The sequence below is a fragment of the Ursus arctos genome, unplaced genomic scaffold, assembly GCF_023065955.2.
Source record: "Ursus arctos isolate Adak ecotype North America unplaced genomic scaffold, UrsArc2.0 scaffold_19, whole genome shotgun sequence".
NCBI classification, from domain to species: domain Eukaryota; kingdom Metazoa; phylum Chordata; class Mammalia; order Carnivora; family Ursidae; genus Ursus; species Ursus arctos.
The window spans coordinates 9,372,917-9,397,039 of NW_026622863.1; the positions used below are offsets into that span (position 1 = coordinate 9,372,917).

A 24,123-nucleotide genomic window follows, 5' to 3' on the forward strand; every position below is an offset into this window, starting at 1 on the left:
TACAGACCCAGTGCTGGACACTGTCTGAAAGTCTGCGGTTAACTCACTTCTCAGAGCAAGCCCATGAGATCCTGGGGAAGCCAGCCCGGTTCTTAACAAATGTTTCTGCCCAGAGGCAGGTCGACGTTTTGCAGGGCCTGAAGCTGATACAATTTTGCAGGTCGTTTGGAAGGGAAAAAAAAGTTACTAATATAAAATTAGGTACAGGGTCTTGGAAGGATCCCAAGGAAGAGAGGAGCTCCGAAGCATTACAGTAAATCTGCCTCGGTTTCCCTCTTTCTCCTTGGCACAGGTGAGCGTTGCCTGTTCCCGCCCCCCGTGAGGTTAGCAAGGCCACCTGACTCACTGGGCAGTGGAATGTGAGTAAACTCATGTATGTCACTTCCAAGAGGAAGTTTCAAGACTCAGAATGATTCCCCACTTTTCTCCCCCATCCTCGAGTTCACCTTCTCTGCAGTGATGGTAGAAGCGTGTGCTAAGATGGAACGTCCTCTGCCTGGGGACTCAGAGTCATTAAAATGATTAGAGTGTCTCCTCCTCTCACCCTGCCCGGTGTCAACCCACAGTAGACACGGAGGGCTGAGTGAGAAATGAGCTTTTGTTATATGAATTGACCAAGATTTTGGAGATTAAGTGTTTTGTTTGTTAACCACGGTCAGCCTTGTAGAACTTAACTGATACAGGTAGGGTATGATCATTGTTCCCATTTTCCAGATGACAGATCGAGGCACAGAGAGGTCTAGTAACTTGCTCAAGGTCACACAGCTAGTTAGTGGTAGCCCTGGGATGAAGTGTCCTAGTTTCCCAGTGATACCGGGGAAGGGTGAGGCTTTCTTAACTGAAGATATTGTCCCATCTAGGGGCTGCTACTCAGCTCCTGCTGACGGCTGTAAAAGAGGACTGTGGGTCAATTGTTGCCAGATCTTCTGATTTTTTGAAAGAGACGCCATAAATCCAGAGTTTCAATGTGAAATCCTGAATGTATTAGATAAGCAACTCATTGAAGTCTTTTTTTTTTTTTTTTTGAACCCTGTGAGGTCAAGACATCAGGGAGCTTGATTTGGTTCACCAGTTTGAGATCCTACACCATCCAACCTCTCATGAAGGAACAAGCAAACAAAAACAACTGGAGATTCAGGCTGGGAGCGAGAATGTGCTTGGTGACAGGGCTGTAACAGGCAGCAATCCGAGAAGGCTTCAAGGAGGCGGGAGCACTCGGCATGAAGGGTTGCGGTCAGATGTCCAGTGCGTCGGGAGGAGAGGTCTCATGCGGCAAGATGACTGAGGTTGGAGGTGCTCCTGGGCGTGGAGGGTAACGTACGGTTTCTAGCATTCAATCGCACAGAACACGTGTTGTCAGACTCACATTTTTATAGGAGGCTGTCATCCTCACATGCAAATACTCCTCGAAGATACACTAATTGTTCCTTATGATGCATATCTGGAAGCTTGGCTGGCACTCCGAACACGTGGGGTGAAGCAGGAGGCGGTGGGGTGTCACTCAGCCAAAGGGACAAGGGGCTATCACGGAGCAAGGCTTCCCAGTGACTGGAGATTGCCTTGGACCCCAAGGAAGCCGCTCCCTGATGAGGCCAAAGTATTTACGTCCAACTTGTCTCTTCTTCGGCTGTTTGTCTGCGGGGCTCGGCTTACTCCTGGGGGGTGGGGCAATGAAGAGTTAAGACGGTTGTGTCCCTGTACCTCTTTAACGCTAAGGGAAGTCATGGTCAGATGAGACTCGTGAGTGTCCACGAGCATCTGACCTCTTGTATTCACCCAGAGGTTTCCAAAGCATAGAGGGAAACACGAAATGCCATAAGAATAAAAGGGCTCGGGGCACCTGGCTGGCTCAGTCAGCAGAGCGTGTGACTCTTCATCTCTGGGTCATGAATTTGAGCCCCACGTTGGGCGTAGAGATTACTTAAAAAATTAAAAAAAAAAAAAAAAGAATAAATGGACCATCTATGGAAATAGAATCTGTAAGCAAAGACACTTGGAAAATTGGATTGCACAATGAAGCAAAACCCTTTGCTGCAGGACTTCTCAGAACTTTTAATATCCCACAAGCACTGGGCACCTCTGAGCACAACATGGCACCCTGCTTTGCTATGGAATCTTTTTTTTCCCCCAGAACGTCTTGGAAAAGAATGCCATAGAGAACCTGCTTTGAGACATACTGTCTCATTTTTCTTTTGTGGCTTCTCTCCTCACCTGTCAATATCCTTGCCTCTTTCTTTCCAGGTTTCTTTAAGAATTGCACTTTTCTCTTTCCAGGAAATGGGTCATTTCTGCTTATTGGTTAGTTTAAAGGATTGGGGGACCAGTGGAGCCTGGGGGAGGTCACTGCATATCTGTCATGGTAACCGCCTGTCCTTGGGCTCTCTGGGGTGACACTGGTATCTCCCCCTGGTCCACTCAGGAGTGACTTTCCCAGATGGCCTTTGCAACCCAGGGGCGGAGCTTCAGGGCACTTGGGAGGTAGTGGCATTTAAAGGAAACGCTCCCTCCGCCTGGGGACATGTACTGGAGGAGGAAAAGGAAGAGGAGGAGGGAGAGGAGCCCCTGCATGGTTGACCAAAAGGGGCCCCTTTTATGGCTTTCCTGTTTATGGCTGAGAAGTAAACAGCTTGGGAGGCAGGTTCTCTGACGGCAGCTGGGGCCCTGACTCAAGCTGGCTGGGGACCTTCTCTTTCTGGGTGGCAAGGGGCGGGGAATCTGCCAGTCACGCTAGTCTCAGGGGGCATTTTCCCTTTCCCTCACACCATCTGCTTCACCCACGTTATTGGTCCTACTGCTTTTGAGGGACAGCTGGGGATCTGTGTGCACGGGCTTGGGGTGCAGATCCCAGCTGCGCCGCTCAGTGGCTGTGTGACTTCGGGCAAGCCCTGAACCTCTCTGGGCTAGGGTCCTGTGCAGGGAGGAGTAGGAGGGGTTTGGGAGGATGTGCAGACTGTGTCTGGGAACAGCACTTGAGACTCTCCCGGCGTGTGGTAAGTGTCTGTACACGTTTACTGCTCTGATTCTTATTTCAAGGGTCCCCTTGGCTAAGCCCTCCAGGCCCTGGGGTGGCGGGGGGGGGGGGGGGGGGGGAGGGCTGCGACTGGGGGAGGGGGCCAGGCCCACCACTGAGAGAGTCCCCAGGCCTCAGGTCGATGCAACAGCGCTCTCTCTCTCCGGATCGGAACCTGGAGCACTTTGCCTCCCGAGAAGCACAGGCTGTGATGGACGAGAAGGTGCCCGGCCAGGATGAAGAACACGGCGCCGGGGGCAGCAAGCACCGGGAGAATCAATAAACTATAATTATCAGGAACGGTGTCGGTGGGGGGTGGAGAGTCCTGGGGACAGAGAGAGACAGAGGAGGGGCGGAAGATGTCGCAGAGAGGGGACAGCGACAGCAGCACACGCACGCGCATTCTGATGGAGGCAGAAGCGTGCACGGGAGCAAGCAGGTGCCAGCCCCGGGAGCTGGAAGCGTCTGGCACGCTCGGGCCCTCCGACCCCTGCGGGAGGGCCTGCTTCGTGGGCAGCACGGAAGCGGCAAGAGTGGGAGCCTCTCGCCTATTCTGTGCAGCGCTGACATCCGTGTTTCCATCCACGCCAGTCACTGTGGATTTCTTTAAATTCCCCAAGCCCTCGCCCGCCCACACCAGTCCTTTGAATTACTAATAAGAGTCTAAGAGCCTAAATATAATATCCGTAAAGATACCATATTAACTCTTGGTTGCGAGGATGGGATTTTCTAATGCCCACTTAGGGGCCTGATCTGTTGAGTTGGGCCGAGAGAGTAAAACGAGATGGATGGTGACGTATTGAGTTAGAAATGCTACTTCGAGGGGTGCCTGGGTCTTCATCGTCCCCGAATTTAATGCTCCTTCCCCAGCCCGCCCCCTCGATGCAGTTTCTGATGCAGCCCTCCTGCAGTCTCTGTGTGAACCTGCCACCAGGAGTTGCAGGCAAGCCTCAAAGACCCCGCGGGCCATTTGTGAGCTCCGCTCTGCTGTCCCTCACCTTACCTTTGCAAAGCTCGCCTCAGAGGTTGCCTTTGTTCTGATTCCCCAATACCTGCCATTTTGAGGTCTCCTCCCCAGAAAGGATGACTAAATCTGTGTGTATTTTCTAGGCCTTTCATCCCCCCTGCCCCGACTCCCCATTTGTTCTGGTAACCTTTACAAGCACACGAGCGGCCTTGACTGAGGTCATTTGGGATTGACGTGTCTCCTGACTCTCTCAGACACTGTCGTAGGAGGGGTGCATCCGTGACCCTCAAATGGGTTGTGCCCCTCCCCCCACTCTGCCTTTACGTAAGGATCGTTTATTTTATTTATTTTATTTTATTTTAAAGATTTTATTTATTTATTTGACAGAGAGAGACAGCCAGCGAGAGAGGGAACACAAGCAGGGGGAGTGGGAGAGGAAGAAGCAGGCTCCCAGCGGAGGAGCCCGATGCGGGGTTCGATCCCAGAACGCCGGGATCACGCCCTGAGCCGAAGGCAGACGCTTAACGACTGAGCCACCCAGGTGCCCCAGGATCATGTATTTTATTTGAAAGAGAGAGAGAGAGCGCACAAGTTGTGGGGGGGGAGCGGCAGAGGGAGAGGGACAAGCAGACTCCCTGCTGGGGGCTCAATCCCAGGACCCTGGGATCATGACCTGAGCCACCCAGGCACGCCAAGGATGATATTTTTGAAAGCAAACACACATGCAGACAAGCTTGTTTTCATGGGCTTTGCTGTGTGCCCGGCACCGGCTAACGACTCAGTCGTTCAGTCAGCCGGCCTGATCTCAGCGGTGCCAACGAGCAACCGCTTCTTCCCTCATTTGTGGGTAAAGGGGCTGGACGGACTCACCGCCTCCCTGTCGCAGAGCTTGCGGGTGGCCGAGCCGCGAGGATGTCCAGGCAGGACATCTGGATTGCACTGTGAAGTACAAGGTCATCACCGCCTTGCCCAGCAAGGAGACCCTGACAGGTTAACCCGCAAGGCCTCACGGTTCACCGTAAGTGACCAGATGAGGTCAGAGCAGGCCCCCCAACCGCCCTGAGGAGACGTTGATTCGGAGGAGATGGAGGTCGCACAGTAAATCCCATCCTGCTTGGGGGGATCTCTAGGATCTATCTCGCACATCCTTCTCTGCCTCCCGCCCACCACCTGGAAGGAGGTACACCCACTCCCCACCCTCCCCTGCCACCTTCTCCGGCTCTAGCGGACACATTTTACAAGGAGGTCAGCCTCCTAGCCCTCAGCTGGGGAATCACGTGGCTGCCTAGGTTCCCAGGGCGCCGAGGGCAGGAGCTCTGGGCCTGGTACTGGGCCAGCCTGGCCTTCTCCACCTGGCTGGCTCCCCGAGATTCCGTCCGTACTCCCTGGGCGGTACTATCCAGAAAGATCTCTGTGGTCTGGAAGCCGAAGGAAGAACCTTTTGTGCTCCTGCTTGGCTGGTTCAGGGAGGGACCCCTCGGTAAGAAGACTGTTTGGGGGTTTGAGGTGGTTCGGGTCTGCCCACAGAGGCCCCTAAAGTGTTCACCTTGTGCAGGAGAGTGACAGGGAGAAAGGGGAGCCCGTGTGCAGGAAAGGGGTTTGGATTTTTCTCTGATCACTGAGCACAGTGTCTGCCTCTTAACGGAGAATGTGATTTCTTTCTCTCTTTCTCTCTTTCTTGGTTATTTCAGGTTGATATGGTGACCTCGGGCGAGGCGCAGCAGGGGGCTTCCTTTCATTCTTATCTTTTTGTTTCGTTTCGTGTCCATTTCAACTGTATGAAACTGCCCAAGAGTTTCATTTGGATACAATGAAGCCAGATATCAGAAACAGAAATTACCTTCAAGACTGGGAGTCTTAAGATTTTGTAAGATTCTTCCCCTTTCTAACCTCCATGCAAAATTTTCACTTAGTGACTTATTTTCCTACCTTGATAGGATAACACCAGAGAAAGGATTGTTAAAAAAGAAATGGTGTGTATGTGTGTGTGTGTGTGTGTGTGTGTCTATGTTTTCCACTTTAATTAAAAAGAAAATAAAACTTGGAATGATAGCCCGCTGAGAAGCAGGTTTCCAGCCCGGCCAACGCCGCCCTCCGGGGTTATTTACAAAACCAGGGCTCCGGGTTTGTCTGGTTTCTTCGATTTCCAACCCAAATCATGTTCACTCCTAAATGGCATTCAGGAATACAAATGTGAGACTTTACAGAAGGCTTACATATGTGTAGGGATTGGAAGCAGCATTTCTTCAAATTTAAGGGAATTTTGGTTGTGTTAACTGAAGTCCATTTTCCCCCACAAATTCACTTGGGGGAAGAGAGCTAACTGGGAGCACCCCAAGCAGAGGGATCACTTTCATTCGATGTCTGCTCCCTTGCTTGACAGGGAGGGCGAAGTCTGGAAGCTCGAGAAGAATAAAAATGGTAGAAAAAAAAATAATGCTGGTCATTACTTCTCTCTCTTTTTTTCCAACCTCGATTTTTCTCTTTCTTTCCATCTAGCTCCCCATCAGGCATGGTAGACTTGCCCCCGCCCTCCCCGAGCCCCGTGCAGAGAGCAAGGCCAGGTGTCTGCTGGCCTGGGCTTGCACAGGTAAATGGGCAGCGGCGGGGAGGGGGTGGTGTCAGGGAGGGAAGGAAGATTGGGGGAGCAGAGCTGTTTCCATAAGCAGATTTGGGGTCTGAACTTTAGCCACTGTGCCAAGGGGAAGACGGGCCTGGAGCACAAGTTGCTCTTTCTTTTTCTGATACTGAGCTCCACATCCCAAGACCACTGAAACCTCTCGCTCAGGAGACTTTATAAAATGGTTATATAAACTACCGTGACCGGTGCTGGTGAGTTTTTAAAAAGTAAAGTCTGTCTTTTTTCTTTCTTTCTTTTTTTTTTTTTTAATTAATTTGATGCTAGCGTTTCATGGGGGCAGACAGGAAAGATACCAGAGGAACGATATCGTAGTCACTGCCGAAAGTGATGACAAACCGTGTGGCTTTCGGCTTGGGACTGCTTATTTTCCCTCCTTACAATACTTTATTCTCTTTTCCACACTCAAATGTGTGCATTAGAAAGACTTTACCTTTTTTTTTTTTTTTTATTTTTTGATTTCGCCTTCTATCTTAATCCTTTTTCTCCTTCCTGACGGTTTTGAGTCCCCTCTCAAGAGCTCAGAAACATACATGTACTCACGCAGGGGGCCATGGACATGCACGTCTCCCTGGGTGACCCTGATTTCCTCTGTGGCTTCCCCTAAAGCCCTTGCTGTGCTCTGTCCCCCTTGAAGTTGACATCCGGGTGGCCCTGATACACGCTAAAGATTTCAAGCTTGTCCGAAGTTCCCCAAATGTCTCCATCCCCCACGCACCCTGGGTTTCTCGCTGTTGTCTCTATTAGCATGGACCGAACGCCCTGCTTTGCGGGCTGATTTATGGTTGCATTAGGGAAAACTCCACAGAGGGTATAAAATACAGTGTCCCACGCTTGGGCCTGATCTCATGTTATCGGTGATTGTGAGTGCATTTTATAACCCGAGTGCCAAATCGAAATCAAGGTGATTTGCACATCAATCTCCTGGATAAAATCAGGGCATGCTCTATTGTGGTTTGACCTTCGTGGTGCCTTTGGCTGGTCCGACTTGTCTAAGTCCCTTGGACAATTACCCAGGGACAGTTGGAAAATGCACAGATAATGGCCAGAGCTGGGATTACCAGCTGTATCAAAAGGCTTAACTGCTCACCCCAGAGACTCTTGAGCACCAGAGAAAAAGCCCTAGGAGGAGGTTCGCATGGTCTTTAAGAAAGGCAGGCTGCAGGCAAGAGAGGGGAGCATCTTGGAACTGCTTCTCCTTCCCCGGTGCACTTCGAGCGAACCCCTAAACTCCGTAGCAAATCCGGAAAGAAAAACTACAATCTTACAACAAGCCGGGCGGATAACTGGGCTCCAGAAAGCCCACGCGGGCCCTTCTTGACTTGCTTACAATCCCAAGAGCTCAGCTGCCTGTGGGTCAGAGAAGGAATTGTTTCTAGAATGAACGGAAGGCAGGCATAGGAATGAAATCAGTGGCATGCGTTTTTTGTTTTTTGTCTTTTTTTTTTTGTCTTGCCACCCCCCCAAAGTGGGCTCTCCTTGCTGGTTTTCAAAAAAACATGTCAGAGGCTTCTGAAAAATCTGTCTCCTTCGAGAAAGTTCGAATCTTGACCCCAGATTTTGACGGTGGCATTTTAAGAGCCTTGCAGGGTTAAAGATATTTTGAACAGGATTCGTGGCAATTGTAGATTTTTAGAATCTGAAGGCTCTTTAGTGATGGTCAGAGGGTGTATTTAGGATAAATATTTTCAAGTCAGGGTTTTATGCCTATAATCTGAGTTTCTCAACTTATAGTTAGCCCAAACTTCTTTTTAAAGTAATTTCTTCTCTTTTGAATCTGCACCCTTTCAGAGTCCAGGGGAGGAAGCTCAGCCGGCTCTTCAGATGGTAAAGCCTGTTTTAAATCCCTTTAAGATATGCTAATGTATATGGGTTGATTATTAAGATAAATACCTTGTGTTGGAAACCGGAGTTAATTATAATATATATAATTAGTCACTGGTCAGCCTAGAAGTTATAATTTATTGTTCCCTGATTTGCATTTATTATCAAAGATATTTAATTTACAGGAATTACAAAAAAGAGCCTGTTTGAGTGGTTATGGAGATGGTGGGCATTTAGCAAACTTCAAAACTCTCTTCCCCACCCCCAAACTTTTCTAAACCCATTATATTCAATTTCAGGAAATAACACACCAACATTAGGAGATGGCTCCCGCTTGTTGATTCAAAAAATGGGAAAGCCATTTTTGTAGAAGAAAGGATGCCGTTTTCTCTTCTAGACCCTCATTTTTGGAAACACTAGGTAAGCTTGCATGATAAGAGGGTCCAAGTCCAAGTAGAATTATGGCGCTTGGGTGATAAGGACGTCTTTTGCGTCATGCGGGGTGGGGGGGGTAGGAGAGCAAGGTAAAATATTAGAGGCTTTTTCTTTTGGTTAATCATTTCTCCTGGACAGTGAAAAAGAGACGGGCAATTTGTTACAGATAGAGCTTTTGTGTAAAAGGGATTCTCGTGCTTTTTCGTATAAAGTCCGTTTCCAAAAAGCCCTACCCGCCTTTCAAAGGCATTGTTTTCTGCATTCCTTCTCCAGCTCCTACTCTGTGGCAACTCTGGGACCCCTCTGTCACACAGGACCCCTTCTGGTGTCCCTTTGTCTCTGAATTCATGTGTGTTACAGGGGCCCCTTGGCCCAGCGTGAGAAGGCAGCCCTCAGTCCTCTCGCCTCCAGGGATCCTTTTTAAAATAAACTCAGCCACAATTTGCACTGAGTTTGTCGGCAATGTGTCTGTAGGGGGAGGGACACCCCCTGGGATGCCAGATCTTTCCTTCCTGAGGTGAAGGAGTCATCCATCCTTGGGTGATGTGTGTTAAGAACATACTGTCCAGGGTTCTGTGTCTTCTGATAAAGATCATCCTAGAGCCATTTGGACATTCTTTTTGAATGTTGGATGCTGAGATCAGATGATACTCTTTCAACCCCCATGTCTTCAGAGGTCAGAAACGGGGGTATCTGACTTTCATGTGTAAGAGTGAAGCCGTCAGATTGGGTGGGACTCGAATGATTCTTCCTGTGGACAGAAATCCTGTTCTCTTATCGGAGGAGAGGGCAGAGGTGAGAATAGGGGAAACCTTTCAGGCCGTCGTGGGTTCTCAGGGCAACTCCTTTTGGGCGGTGAAAAAAAACAGAGGCCCGTGCAGCGTGAAACACCATGGAACACCTTCTGGTCATTTCTGCAAAGGGCCGCCTGGCTTCTTCTCTGCTCAGAAAGCCCTGGTGGGGAAGTGTGCACCGGGGGTGGTGTGCATGCAATCCGGGGGGCCTTGACTGTGGAGAATTTGAAAACAAACACTAGGGGTGCCTGGGTGGCCCAGTTGGTTGAGCAGCCGACTCTGGGTTTCAGCTGCGGTCATGATCTCGTGGTCCTGGGATCAAGCCCCCCAAAGGCTCTGTGCTCAGCACGGAGTCTGCTTGTCCCTCTCCCTCTCTCTGTGCCCCTCCCCCTGACTCATGCATGCACGCTCTCTCTCTCTCAAAAAATAAATAATCTTAAAAAAGAGTGAGAGAAAAGATAATGAACGCCAACTTAAAGTCGTCTCTTTTTTATTATTACCATAAGCTGGCAATTCTAGCATCAGTGATAGAGTACCCGTGTGCTGTCCCGGAAGGTCCTTCAGTCATGCACAGACACGCCAGCTCTGTGTCCACACGGATGCCCATTTCTGGGTCAGGGCAGCCACTCCCCAGCCACTGAGAGTGTGGGTTGCCTGTGCCACCTGTCACCTTTCCTGGAGAGTAATACCCAGCCTTCCCTGAGCAGCCCATGGCCAGTGGGTGGCCAGCCCCCGCGGGAAGACGGCCCTAAGAGGCAGTTCACCATTCAGAGTCCTCACCTCCGCAGGCCACATGTAAACTTGACTCCAAATCACAGTCTTGCCCAGCCCGATCATTCATTTCTCTGGCCTGCGTCTTTCCCTCCCGTGAACACACCCCAACACATTGTGGGCATTCAGATTCCTATCTTGGGCTGCGTTTCTAGGGAACCCTCCTTGAGTCATTTGACTTCCAGGCAGGAGTGCTCTGCCTGGCAAGAAAACTTGGCCTCTGGTTTCCCCAGGTCCGCTTGTGACCCCAAAGTGTCTGTGCGTCTCCTTTCTTCCTCTTTGCCTATCGAAGCCAGATGTGTTCCCACTACAACTCTGGATATTTCAGGAGCATTTGTTGTCATCCATGGGTTCAAGAGCTACAGAACCATGGGCACCCCGAGGGTGTTAGAATTCTTCTCTCAAAGACTCTGTCTGCAGCTCATGACCAGCCTGCGGGAGGCAGGAGAACATGAGTTTTGTAGCTCAACAGACCTGGGTTGAGTCCAGGCTGCCATTTACTTCCTGTGCAATAGTGAGTGTGAGACTAAGCCCAAGGCCACCCTCCCCAGGTGATAAGACCAGAGACAGCCCTTGAACCCAGGACCGCCATTCCAGAATCCCTGCATTCAGCCCCCATCCTGTGCTTAGCACAGCCCCTGGGTGCTCAGACAGTGGTAACAATGATTATCCCACTGACGGGATGACAGTGATGTCAGCAACAAGGTAGACAGATCAAGGCTGGTGCATGTTGGTAACAGAGGCCAGTAGACCAACTGAAATTCTGCAGATTCTTCCCCACAGGCTCCTTCTGTTGAGAAAAAAGAATAAAAAAACCCAAAAAACCCCCAGAGACCCAAAACCTTGAGGTCCTGAAATCAGCACTGGTCTTGGAGTCAGAAAACCTTGGAGTCAGATCCCAGCCTTGGGTGAGTTCACTGTCTGAGCCTTGGTGTGCTCATCTGAGAAGTTGGCGGAAATGTCCAGATTAAATGAAAAGAGATCATCGGTGCAAGCTCTCAGCCCTGTGGCTGGAGCGGTAGGGGCCCAGCAGGTGTCAGGGGGCTGGAAGAAGGTGCGTCTTGGGTGGCTCTGGAGAGAAGCAATGCCTGGCAGTGTCACCTCTGCCCTGAGTGCCACCAAGGAAGAGGTGAAGGGAACTTGGAGGAATTCCTGGGACCCCAGTAGATGAGGACTTGCTGTTTCCCTGACTTTGCAGTGCCGGTTCCCCTGTACTCCTGGGGTCCTCTGCTATTTCTAGGTCCTGTTGTCACACCTATGGCCTCGTTATCCTGAAAGTAAACTCCCCAAGCAATGGCACAGGAGGGCAGAGATTTTAGTCTGTATTGTTCACCAGTGCATTCCCAATACCTAGAAGAGTACCTGGCATACCCTAGACTTGCAATAAATACTATCAAAAAAATAAACCTTTTCGAGAGCCAGGACTTGGGGCCCCTGGCTGGCTCAGTCAGAAGAACATTTGACTCTTGATCTTGGGGTTGTGAGTTTGAGCCCCACGACTGAATGTGGTAGGGACAAGCATTCCACTAGGTGCAAGAGGCCTTATGGTGTGTCCCTCCTCTGCTCTGTGGCTTTGGAAAAACTACCTATCCCCTTTGGACTTCATCCATCTAGCAAGCCGGTGGATACCAGCTCTACTTTACAGAGCTGGGATAATGCCATTTACCTCTTATGGGATCTTTGAATTTTAAGAGCTATGAAATTGATCTGAAAAGAACAACGGAAGGACATTTAGCTCCTTCTAGGATTTACTGTAGATAATATTTCTACAAAATGTGCTGCAAACTTTCTCTTAGAAATGTAAAAACACCTTTCCAAATAAACTCTTAGGTTAACAAGTCAAAACTGAAATAGTTGAACTATTTAGAAATTAATGGCACCATGTGCCAGAACCTATGGGATATAGCTAAAGCAGTACTCAGAGAACAATTCATAGCCTTAAAGGGTTTTATCAACACATAAGATTGAAAATGCATGAACTGAATATTGAACTCAAGAAGCTGGAAAACAAACACCACCACCAACAACCACACGCGCTTGCACGCATGTGCGCACACATACACACACAGAGGAAGGAAGGAAAGTTTCCACCTGAATTTTTTCACGGAAAAGTCTTAGGATAATGGGATATGTTTCTACCAGGAGATTTTCCAAAAGTGATTCATTTTCCATTAATCAATAATTTGCAATTATATAGTGCCTTATGCAGAGTATGATGCTTTCTACATGATATAGCCATTCTACAGTAGCCATTCTATCATACGATGTTTTATCCACATCCTCTTTGGAAAAGCACCAATTAAGGAAGATGAAAGGGATTGTGAGGAGCGACCCTTGATCATGTGAAGAGGCATCTTGCTTGGTGATGCAATTTGTATAATATGATAATGGCATCAAGCAGGACCTGGAGACCAGAGTGTAATATGCAGGGTCCTGTGGGGAGGGAGGACCCTCAGCCACCAGGGGGAATTTCCAGGGGAGCAGAGGGAGGTAGAGGGGCAACAGTGTGCTGGCTTCCTTTTCTAGTTCCACTTGACAATTGGTCTGATGACTAGCAGGAAACCAGACTCCTAGCTCCCTGAGGACATCATCCAGACAGAAGACCACTGGAAAATTCCATCTGGACTGGAGCAAAGAAGACCACCAACACCCCTTTCTTTAAACAGCACCTGCTCGACTCCTGCTCAGATCAGCAACTTAGAGAATTGGGTCAAACACCCCCCTTGATGTTTTTTTCTACCCCGGTCTAGGCAGCGCCAGCACTTTTTCTCCTGCCAGGAGGAAGGAACCAAGACACAGAAAGCTTTCCAAGCCTAGGGCTTCAACCCATACATGGAGCTGCTGGTTCCTGTATACACTGACTGGAGTCAGGGCTCTGGGGTATCTGGGAGTCTCCCCTGGAGTGGCGAGGGCCTTGAACCGGACACACTGCAGGGGTGAGGGCACCTTTCGACTTGGATGTCCAGTGGGGTCTCCACTGACTTATTTAACCTCTTGAAGCCTTGTTTTCTTTTTGCATTGTTGTTTGTGTGTGTGTGTGTGTGTGTGTGTGTTTAATTCCATTGTAGTTCAAGTTCACATACAGTGTTGGGTTAGTTGCAGGTGTGCAATGCAGTGATTTGACAATTCCATACATTGCTCAGTGCTCGTTGTGATGCGTGGGCTCTGACTGCCCATTCCCTATTTCTCCCGCTCCCCACCCACCTCTCCTCTGGTAACCCTCTCTTCTCTATAGTTAAGAGTGTCTTTGTGATTTATCCCTTTTTTCTCCCCCTTTGTTTGTTTGCTTTGCTTCTTAAATTCCACATGTGAATGAAATCATATGGTATTTGTTTTTCTCTGCCTGGTTTATTTGGCTTAGCATTATACTCTCTGGATCCATCCATGTTGTCTCAAGTGGCAAGATTTCATTCTTTTTTATGGCTGAATAATATTCCATTGCATATCTATACACTACATCTTCTTTATTCGGTCATCTATCGATGGACACTTCCATAATTTGGCTGTTGTAAATAATACTGCAAGAAGCACAGGGGTGCAAACACCCCTTCAAATGAGCGTTTTCGTGTTCTTGGGGTAAATAGCCAGTCGTGCAACTGCTGGATCCCATGGTAGTTCTGTTGTTTGTGTTTTTGATCTGTAAAATGGGTTAAATCCTACTGCCTTACCTGTCAGTGTGTGGAGGGTGCTGTAACAAACTGTTCTAAACTCGGTGGCTTGTAGACAGTAGACATTTATTTCTCAGAGCTCTGGAGGCTCCAAGTCTAATGCCGGGTGCCCGTGCGGCCAGGTAGGGGCCCTCTCATGGGCTGCTGACTTCTCCTTGGTGGAAGGGGGATGGCAGAAAGGATTTCTCTGGAGCCTGTGTTATGAGGGCACTGGATCCCATGCATGAGGACTCCGCCCTCAAAACCTGACCACCTCCCAAAGTCTCCACGTCCTAATACCATCACCTAGCGGGTTACATTTGGGTTGGATACAAGCATTCAGACCACGGTGCTGTGGTTAAGTTTTCCATGAGGAAATTATATAAAGCATTTAGATTAAGGCCTGGTTTATGCCCACACTCAAACTGAACGGTGGCTCTATGTGACTTTACCCCTTTTGTGCCAATTTTCTCATTGGGGGAAGAAAGGGGGTAAACACTAACCATCCTATCTATCCTCCTTCAGAAGGGAATTTAAATAGAGAAGGTTGAGCCGTATGAAATGGTCAACATTTGATTGCTTTTGACCTGTACAAATAGTAATTTTGTGCGGGTCAATCTGATGCGATGTGCTATATGCTAATTCCTATCTATAGAGACTCAGGACCAACTACAAATATGAATTATTACTTTAGTCCCCCCTCACTTTCCAGTTCCACAGTGAAACACACCTCAGAGACATGACAAGATCGGAACTGTGGAGTTTTTTTTCTCCCTTTGTTTCATTTTATCTTCGCCCCCTCCCACCCCCCCCGGCTCATAATTATTTTTCCCGGCGCTCTGGAGGGGCGAGCTCTGCTAATCCGAGCTATCCCATCGAAGCCAGTAGATTTGTTATTTTCAGTGTTAAGTTGTTAATTGATTTGATAATTACCTGGGAGACACACACACACACATACACATACACAAATGTCAGGCCACACGCTTTTCTCTCGACAGTAAGATGAAGATGTTTTAGTTATTAGAACTCAGATGTCACCTAGAAGAATAAGAGGAGGTGCCAGGGAGAAGAGGGGGGGAGTGGAACCAGTGCGGTGGGGGGGGGGGCAGGCCATCCCTCTTGGTTATCAAGTGAAATGACTCCCCAAATATGACAATAAATCACTGCAGGAATCAATCAGACGGGAGGCCACTGCTCCACGCTGATAATGCATCAATCAATATTTAATGTTTACACTTTAATTAATCCACACATGGGAAGCATTCTTTCAGTGACAAAAATAAAGGGATGAGAAATAAAACACCTTTTATATCAAGGAGCGGTCAGCGCACCGCCTATCTGGGTGGCTTTGATTGGAGCTGTCATTGACCCCCTTGAGCCTCGCCAGCCTCTGAGTCACATTTGGATGGCAAGCTAATGTGGGGGAGGGGCCAGCGGTGTCAGCATCCGGCCGGCCGGGCAGATTGTGAGCCCCTCAGAACTGCTTGGAAGCATGGATTCCGGCGAAGGCGGAACAAAGCCGGGGCGAGTATTGGCTTCTGCGCGGTGGTGACACCTTCAACCCGGAAGAGATTTCTGTCTGCAGATGGTGATCATAACTCAGGCAGGGGGGAAGCAGGGGGAGCAGGAGAAACATGTTTACCTCTGTTTTGAAGAGTCTGAGTGTCATCTTGGGCATGAGGATTTCAATCTCAACCACCAGGACTCTTCCGTAACGTTCGTTGTCCAGGAGCACGCTTTTCCTGCTCTGCCCCACTTCTTATCACACCCTTGAAAGTCCCCACAACCCACATTCATTATAATTCATCTAGAACGGCCCACGAATCTGTTTGAGGTGTGGTTGACGAGTTGACCTCTTACTACATTTTGTAGACATTTCGTCAAACATAGATGACATTTGGTTTTGGCAGATTTCTCTCGATATGCTGGAGCAGTACCTTTTGTTTTAGGTCTCGAACATTCTGCAGGTCCTCGGAAAGTTCCCAGGCTGTAAGCATGTCTATGGATTCTATTTGAGAGGATGACCTGGTAGGCAATGCTAGATGGACTTCGACCCTGAAAAATGACTAAGTTCTCCTTTTTGGAGCATAGCAGTGAGGTGACAATCATAGATGTTAAAACTGCCAGGAGTCTTGGTTTGGGTTCTTCCAGAAGTAGGTCCCAAGGTAAGAATTTGAGAGCCCATGGTTTATAAGTGGGACAGGGAAGGGCAGGCAGTCAAGTAAAGGAGGAGTTGTCACCGCAGATGCATGGAACTCCCTCCCACTGAAAACTCGGGAAGCCAGAGCAGAACACTCAATTCAGAGTGAAAGCTTCTGGGAGGCAAGGAAGCTGTGTTCATCTACTGACCCCCTTTCTGCTATTAATTGAGGGTTTCTTCCAGGGAGCTGTAGGTCCACCACTCCCCACTTCCAAGGCTGGGAACTGAACCCAACGCAGAGAGTCCGCTCTTCTTTCAAGCAGACTTGAGCTTGCAAAGTTGTATGGTAACAAGTTATGAGCACATATCAACTCTGACCATTCCACCAGGACAGATAAGTAATAACTGACATGGATTCTGACTGTAAAATGTAAAAATAAAACCTTGAAAACAGAAAAAAAACCCCAAAAAACAAAACAAAAAACCCCCAACACCAAATGGTTTCAAATCAAAACATTATTCTTTAACCTTTTCTCGGTAATCCAAACTTCTTAGAATTTCCTCCAATGTTGGAAGACAGCACACTCTGTCAGCTGAGTATTAGGTGAAGTCGTTTAGGAGCCGTGTGAGGAAAAGGATAAAGTCACATTGGAGCAAGCTGCTCGTATCGTGCGGGGCATGAGGTTGGCAGGAGCTGGCTGATTCACGAATCCCACTGCACACTACTTCCGGGACATCTTGTCCTATTTCGATTTCTCTTTTTCTTTCTCCTTCCCTATCTCTACCGAACTTCCTTAGCTGACTCTGAGCACTGTCAATTCTCGTACGATGCAACAATTCTGCATAAATTTACAAACTCTACTCCCTAATACAAGAACCGGACTATACCCAACCATGGTAGAATAACGTCCTTGCGATTCTTTGTGTAGAATGCACGCTAGAGTTGTCCAGTGCTGACGATTTTGATTTAATTTTTTTCTTCTTTTGCGTTTATACTACCTGCCTCCCCCCACCTCACGTTCCCTTGAGACTTCATAAATTTACTTCCACTGTATATGTCATGGACCTTAACATATTTCTGATTGGTTGAATAGAATTTAATTTGCAAAAGTTCGCGTTGTAGGAAGCCGGTTCAATTTGTGTCAGTCTTCGAGTTTTAAAGACTTTATCATGGGGTCTTTTGGTTGCAGATAATAGACCGAGCTTCATTTTTTTTTTTTTTTTAGATTTTTATTTTATTTATTTATTGGACAGAGAGAGAGACAGCCAGCGAGAGAGGGAACACAAGTAGGGGGAGTGGAAGAGGAAGAAGCATACTCCCAGCAGAGGAGCCTGATGTGGGGCTTGATCCCAGAACGCCGGGATCATGCCCTGAGCCGAAGGCAGACGCTTAACGACTGAGCCACCCAGGCGCCCCCGAGCTTCATTAACAAGGAGCAGGAACAAGGAATTATGGGAGGCCTACTGGCCAGATGCAGAACATCTCTAGTTATCTCAGTTATGACCTCTTTCTTGAGGGCAACCAGCCCGTGGTCACACTCCAAACACCCATCCCTATGCACCTCTACTCAAGAGCCAAACTCTCAGGAAAGAGTCTTTGATTGGCCTTGGTTATTCAATTCTCGTCCTGTGGCCAAGACTAAGTGAGGTGTCTTAAGCTGCCTCTTCTCCAAAGAAAAAGTCATCACTATACCCAGACGACAAAGGGGAAGAATACCGAGCTGACCAAAGCAAAGAAGCCACAATGCCCATCACAGTCCTGTTTTTGTAGCATTTTATACAAGAGAAGATTTTCTCCCTCAATTTCCCCGTCCAATTTCTCTTTCTAATTTTGAAATGAACATAGCCATGTTCACACTGCTTTTTTAAAGCTTATGGAAGAAATAGACATGCAAAAGACCAACACCATGGCAAGGAAATTAAAATATTGAGCACTGAGTATATGTCAGACTCTATATTTCTATCCAGAGAGCCCTGTGGTATATACTTTTGTTTTTCTAATATGTTTCTTGAGCTCCTGCATCCCTCGGAACCATGGTACACAATATTTCCCTCCGAAACTTCCCCTATGTTCTCCTTAAATTGTCCAGGAGCCTCTTGGAATTACGTTAGCCCAGTGGTTTTCAACCAGGGGCAACATTGCCCCACCCTCCCCTCAGGTCATTGGCCAATGTCTGCAGGTATTTTTTTTTTAAAGATTTTATTTATTTTTATTTATTTGACAGAGATAGAGACAGCCAGCGAGAGAGGGAACACAAGCAGGGGGAGTGGGAAAAGAAGAAGCAGGCTCATAGCAGAGGAGCCTGATGTGGGGCTCAATCCCACAACACTGGGATCACGCCCTGAGCCGAAGGCAGACGCTTAACCGCTGTGCCACCCAGGCGCCCCTCTGCAGGTATTTTTGGTCATCACTAGGGGATGGGAAGTGGGCTGCTGTCATCATCGACTGGGTAGAGGCTAGAGATGGCTTTAAACATCTTACAGTGCTCGCGACAGTCTCCTACAATAAAGAATTATCTGACCCCAAATGTCCATCATGCCCAAATTGAGAAACCATGCTTTAATCCCAAGGGGTCAGTAATAGCCCAAACACCAAGCAAAGAGAAATGATAAGGTCATCAATGGTTATTTCCTAAAGTCCAACAACTGAACCAGGGAGACTGGACCTGAGATGTTTCTATTTTATCCACAGATTCTCTGCAGAAAGGAAACACCCTGAACTTGAAGGTTTAGCTGAGCGCCTACCCTGAATTTTGCCTCCGGAAGCAGAATTAATCCTGCAGACAGATGCCTACCACGGGTTCACTGTTGATCAGATTTTAGACGCTTGAGGGCCTTTGTCTTTTCTTCCTCTGCCCCATCATTCTGCTACGCGAGAGCCAGACATCATATTTCTTCAGTTGCTCATGTCTTAGTGTTGGCTGCATGTTCGGCACGAACCCCCGATGACTTCTGCTACCAGCAAGCAAGTGACCTTGGCCCTAGCCTTGGCTCTCTATCAGTAGAGTGATGGGTTGTGTCAGTGGGGGAGGGAGGGTTCTAGAATCCAAGCATGTGTGTATATCATTTTTTCCAAGTTTTGTCAGATCTGTGAACATGGACTCTTATTCATACTGTTAATATTTTTCTTTTAATGGACTCACTCAATTTATTTACGCAATAACATTTTTTGAAAAGGAAGCTTCATGCACTTTCACAGACAGAAAATCAGTTGGCATAAGTAGAAGGTAATAGAAGAAATAGGTATAACGTAAATAAAACCACAGTCTGTAATTAAGTTCTAACTGAATGCCGTGGCTTGCTGAGGATTCTGCTGTAGGGGCACCTGTGGTTCTTAAAAACAGAGATGGGTCAGGATTAGAAAGGGGCGAAAGACATGTTAGGACCCCTGGAGACATATTGTTTCTCTACAGCTCATCAGAGGGATGGGATGAGGGCCGCAAGGGAGTCTTGTAAGGACCTGAGGTCCTGCTACAGCCGCTCACCGTGGCGCACGTATGTCAGGTGTCCCCGCTCTCTGAAAGTAGAACATTCCTATGAAAACTTTCCGAAGCCGAAATGCAGTAAAGCCAAGAAGCAATTACCATTAATTTACATGGAAAAAATTGTTGACCTTTTCCAAACCCAGCAAATCACCTCTCTTAGGCTCTTCTGTAACCTTAGAACACATCTCGCTAACGGATGTACAGAATAGATGGGGATCAAGAACAGATGCTCACGGACACAGTTCAGAGCTCTGCGGGCTGGATGCGGAGACGCGGAGTGTAGTTTCCAGGAAGGAGCTTGGCCGGGGCCCTTCTGGCTGCTCCGGGTGTGCACTGCCTCTATAATCACTTGCTGGAAAACCAAGCGCTGAATGCTAATTTTTGGTTTTTTGCCTTTTTTTTTTTTTTTTTTTTGTAAAAGCAAAAATCCTCTTCAGATTTCTTTGGGGTATTGAAAGCAGGTACTAATGTAGGTCTTTTGTAAAAGCGAAGTGGCATAGCTCGAACTTTTGAAGAGCGGTGGGGGTTTCTGCATAGGCACCTATACTTCTGGAATGCCAGACTTCTTGATCCTTAAGTGCTTGCTCTCTGGGCTCTAGCAGCTGGCCTCATCTGCCTTGTCTGTGTCACAAAACTGCCAAGAGGCACGGGTAAGAGGCTTCCTGGGAAGTGCTGTCCCCCTGGGGGCAGCAGGTGCTCACTTCCTGTGGGTGGGCTAACATCTGGTGGCCCCTTCCCATCTGATCTGGGAATGTCCTCACTTCTTCAATCAGAGATGATCCCCTTGGTTTCAGGCTTCTAGCTCTCAGAAAATGTGCAAATTTCCAGATGGCCGTGGGGGGTGAGCTCTCTTGGGGCCATGTACCACCTACAGCACCCCACAACTGGGGTTATCAGTCCTTTCCTGGGAGGGAGGGCAAGGCCCAAGCACGGTTAAGAAGGAGACGTGTCTGGAGTCAGGCCAAGGTGACCAGCCAAAGAAGCAAGGGAAGCCAAGCCCAGTGTCACAGTTTTGCCAAAGTCCCTACGTGGCTTCTAAGCTCTGTCGTCAGCGTGGGTAGAGCTTGGTTCAGCCTCCAGTTATAATAACTAAAGGAAGGCCACCATGGAAGCATTGGAAAGAGGACCTTACTGGTTGGGACTGATAACAGTATTTCTCTAAAATCTCTCAAGCACGGGGGCGCCTGGGTGGCTCAGTCGGTTAAGTGTCCGACTCTTCATTTCAGTTTAGGTCATGATCTCAGGGTTGTGAGATCGAGCCTCGAATTGGGCTCTGTTGTGTGTGGAGCCTTCTTGGGATTCTCTCTCTCTCTCTCTCTCCCTCTGCCCCACCCCACCCCCTGTAAAAAAATTAAACTAAATTAAATTAAATTAAATTAAATTAAATTAAATTAAAATCTCTCAAGCACGGAGCCTGGTACAGAGTGAGTAGCCCCCAACTGTTACTATTATTATTACTATTATATTTTCCTTGACTAGTAATCAGTTTCTAAACTTACCTCCTCTCTGTTGTCTTTCACAGCACTTGAATAGGGCCTGACCCCTCTAACTTGGCTGTGAAAAGAATACCAACAACATAGTCCAATTTTTAAAAACTCTCATTATCTGTCCCAGGTCCTATGCCAAGTGCTGTATATGTGGTATTTTATTCCACCCATTCAACTACCCCATGGAAGAGAGGCTATTAGCAGCCTCCTTTTAGACTTGCGAAAACTCTTTTGAAGCGGCTTGGCCAAGATGTCCATGGGAGTAGGTAGCTGAGCTTAGGTTCAGTGCTGGCCTCCAACCCGGTCTTTCTTCCCCATTTCCTTAGATGCACTGGGGTCAGAATAGGAAGTGGACCATGTTTCCAAGTCCCTTTGACTTGGCTTTCCTTTGCATGTCCTATAGCAGAGGTTCTCAGACTACCCAGGTCAGTAAACTAACCAGGGAAGAAGATAGCGTTCGTCTCGCCCTTGATCTATGGAGTGAAGATCTTTGGGGCAGGTCCTGGGAATGAATATTTTTTTAAAATATTTTTTGTTTATTTATTTGACAGAGAGAGACAGCCAGCGAGGGAGGGAACACAAGCAGGGGGAGTGGGAGAGGAAGAAGCAGGCTCTCAGCAGAGGAGCCCGATGTGGGGCTCGATCCCAGGACTCTGTGATCACGCCCTGAGCCGAAGGCAGACGCTTAACAGACGCTTAACGACTGAGCCACCCAGGCGCCCCTGGGAACACCTATTTTTGAAGAGCTCTCTTAGTGATGAAGCCAGACTACAGCCTGTGGGGTATTTCACTCTAGACATAGTGGAGCATACTAAGTGTTTGTTGAAGGGATATGTTCTTCCATAATTTGCCAAGGATGAAATACAGAGTTTCAAGATAGGAGAAGATTTAGGCCCTGTAATCCCAGTGGGCAATGTCAGCAAGCCATAGTTTTCAATTTTATTACTGTTTTCCTTTCTTCCTTCTTTCCATTATGTATCATCTATCTATCCATCTATTATCTATCTATTCATTCAATTGTCCGTCTATCTGTCTATCGATCAATCATCTATCTTATTAAGTATTTTTTTGTACAGAATCTGCCTACCTGCTGGAATTATCTTTTCTATCATGGGAGTGGGATGATGCTTGGGTTCTGATGGGGAGAAATTATGGAACCTCTTTGGAAGCGATGGCATGGATGTGAGGGACGTCAACGCCAGGTCCTTTCCCTAACTGGGAAGTGTAGAAGGATGCCTTGTGGCGGGGGGGACTGAAATGACTACTGAAGGACTGAAGTGTTGGGCCTATGGCTAGGCCTCCTCCCCTCTACCTTCTGCCTCCCAAATCTCTGCTGAGACCGGGCCCAACTTGTTTTATCTTTAATTCATTCACGTCACCATTTGACCACACCCGCACCATGCTAAGGTGCACCCAGAGTTTCTAGGTGACTCGTCAAAACAAAAAGGATCCTTCCTTGAATCAGTCCTCAGTGTCCACAAACTAATTCCTCCCAGAGGAGGAGACTGGCACAGATGGAAGGTAATGGAATAACACACGCGGGAGGGAAAATCCTCCAAGGTTCTGCAGAGGGAATGGCAGTGTCACTTGGAGTTCCGGGCCACTGCTCCTTTCCGTGGATCTGGGCAATCCAGGCTTGATGGTGCTAATAAACCCTCTGACCTTTGATTTCCCAGGAAGCCAGACATTCAAATTCCCCTCCTTTAATTTGTACACAGGCACGCAGTTGGTCAGTGAGGGCGCTGGGGTGTGAATGCACTGGGGAGCTCACCTCGCTCTCCAGCTAAATTCTCAGCCCCCTGCTATGGTGTGTATGCTGGAGCTGAAATCCTGAAAATATGTCCCAAGGTGGCCAAATACATACAGAGGCATTCTTTAATGGGTCTGTATCCTTCCATGAACGCATTTCCATTGATTTCTAATAACCTCTTGGTGAGCTCCCTTGAAAGTCAGAAGAAGACATTTTTCCTTTCCCCCATTTTAGCCTAGTGTCCAGTTTTGTCTTTCTTGATGAGAAGTCAAACTAGCGAAGCGGTAAGCCCAAATCACACTTTTGCATAAAAATTGTAGGTGTTTTTAGTGACGTTTAAGAATTTCTGATAGTGACCGAAAGAAAAAACATTTTGCAGAGTCACTAGACAGATGCTTTATAAAAAGCAGGTTCTAGCTCCAGATGTTCTTAATGATACCATTTCCAGAAGAACAATGAGTTCTAGAAAACCAATGGAAAAATGGCCAACTCTTTACACTAAAGGATGACCCTTTTTTTTTTTCTATTAACAATGGTGGTTCTTTTTTTTTTTTTTTAAGGATAGCGAATGAGCAGCTTTTGTGGTCCTTCAGTTCTGCATTATGGAAAACGCTCCAACGCAAAACTGACTACTATTACCACAAAGGTGGGATAATTAAGTAATTGCAAGAGTCTGTGTCCAAATATTAGATTTTAATCACCATGTTGGCCCAGACAATCTCTTGTGGTTGGAGTCAGAATGAGAAATAGAGTGGGTGTCTTGGTCAAAATTTAAAAGGAGCTAAAGTTCTGCAATTAGACCAAACCATTTTTTTTTCTGTGTTAAGAAGATCTCTGAGAAATAATACAATTTTTGAACTAGATTGTCTCTAAAACGGAGAGGCAAAAAACAAAAACAAAAAAACCCACAGTTCTTTCCTTTGCTAAAGCACATTACAAACAACTTCCAGGTTTTACAGGGGGACCTATGATTTTAAATACCAAAGGAGACCACCTTTGGCCTTTTCTTTCACTCACATGACTGTCAGTCAAACCCCAGGCGCCCCATAAAGTCCTATCACAGAGCTCTTTCCATCAGTAACAGAAAATGGAATTTAGGGCTAGTTTATAGAGTGACATTGTTGTGGCTGACAAATTATCCACACCCACAACCCGTTGTGCCTGCTGATTGAGTG

At 47.6% G+C, this 24,123-nt stretch overlaps 1 long non-coding RNA gene across 2 annotated transcripts; it reads left to right on the forward strand.

Moving 5' to 3' along the window:
- The first annotated feature begins 4,385 nt into the window (after positions 1-4,385).
- LOC113252232 (uncharacterized) lies at positions 4,386-20,065 on the forward strand. 2 transcript variants are annotated; one of them, XR_007191029.2, is made up of 7 exons: positions 4,386-5,457; positions 5,669-5,844; positions 6,477-6,567; positions 8,407-8,442; positions 8,739-8,859; positions 16,470-18,621; positions 18,919-20,065. It is a non-coding gene; the product is annotated as an uncharacterized LOC113252232 (long non-coding RNA). The 2 variants fall into 2 exon arrangements; XR_008960124.1 differs by having other exon boundaries at positions 8,739-18,621.
- Positions 20,066-24,123: the final 4,058 nt, after the last annotated feature.